Below are 1,508 nucleotides of genomic sequence, written 5' to 3' on the forward strand. Positions count from 1 at the left end.
GCTGGTTAAAGAACATTGTTTATTACTTTACTTTGTTGTTAACATTAAAGCCATTTATGCTAATAATGTAATATGCAAAAAAAAGGATAAGCCTATGGCAAATTACATAAAATGTTACATTTTTGTCAATTAGCTGAAGCCCTCGTCCAGAGAGACTTACATACTAATACCAACTGTTAATACAAGCATTTTACAGATTGAATGTCTACATACAATCCTCTAAATCTAAAACAATTCAATGTTTTTGTTTTTTTGTTATTATTCTCTTACTTTTCTTCTTCCCCCTCTATGTCTATCTGACACTTAGGCTCTATATCAATTAGTCTTTCCTAGATTCCTCTCCTTCTATCTCCTCTCCTCCTTTCAACCTTATTAGAGGAGAAGGTCAAAGGTCACTCCTCTTGGACCATATTATCCAAAGTGTTTTGAGGAGCAGAGGAAGAAGGATGCGAGGAAGAATAAAGGAAGGACTCATTGAGAAAGAGCCATTGACGTATCTATAATACCACTATTTTACCTCGATGGTGAGTGGATCTCTCACTTTATCTACTAGGTGGAATTATCACTTAACCATTCAGTACTGTTTCCAACCATCAACATGATAACTACTAGACATCATCACATAACCATTCAGTATGACTATCAACATGATAACTACTAGACATCATCACTTAACCATTCATCATGACCATCAACATGATAACTACTAGACATCATCACTTAACCATTCAGTATGACCATCAACATGATAACTACTAGACATCATCACTTAACCATTCAGCATGACCATCAACATGATAACTACTAGACATCATCACTTAACCATTCAGTATGACCATCAACATGATAACTACTAAACATCATCACTTAACCATTCAGTATGACCATCAACATGATAACTACTAGACATCATCACTTAACCATTCAGCATGACCATCAACATGATAACTACTAGACAACATCACTTAACCATTCATCATGACCATCAACATGATAACTACTAGACATCATCACTTAACCATTCAGCATGACCATCAACATGATAACTACTAGACATCATCACTTAACCATTCAGCATGACCATCAACATGATAACTACTAGACATAATCACTTAACCATTCAGTATGACCATCAACATGATAACTACTAGACATCATCACTTAACCATTCAGCATGACCATCAACATGATAACTACTAGACATCATCACTTAACCATTCAGTATGATCATCAACATGATAACTACTAAACATCATCACTTAACCATTCAGTATGACCATCAACATGATAACTACTAGACATCATCACTTAACCATTCAGTATGACCATCAACATGATAACTACTGGACATCATCACTTAACCATTCAGCATGACCATCAACATGATAACTACTAGACATCATCACTTAACCATTCAGCATGACCATCAACATGATAACTACTAGACATCATCACTTAACCATTCAGCATGACCATCAACATGATAACTACTAGACATCATCACTTAA

The 1,508-nt window shown here is 34.9% G+C and overlaps 1 protein-coding gene across 1 annotated transcript in view; it reads right to left on the minus strand.

Annotated features, from left to right (window-relative positions):
* The window catches only part of LOC118941391 (C-type lectin domain family 4 member E-like), a 7,250-nt gene continuing 5,742 nt past the window's right edge, over window positions 1-1,508 (minus strand). The window contains exon 5 of the mRNA XM_090210165.1: window positions 1-1,508. This exon is cut by the window's right edge and continues 1,233 nt beyond it. The gene's annotated coding sequence lies outside the window, so the exon portion shown is untranslated.

Source organism: Oncorhynchus mykiss, chromosome 19 (assembly GCF_057628025.1).
Source record: "Oncorhynchus mykiss isolate SJ-2025 chromosome 19, ASM5762802v1, whole genome shotgun sequence".
NCBI classification, from domain to species: domain Eukaryota; kingdom Metazoa; phylum Chordata; class Actinopteri; order Salmoniformes; family Salmonidae; genus Oncorhynchus; species Oncorhynchus mykiss.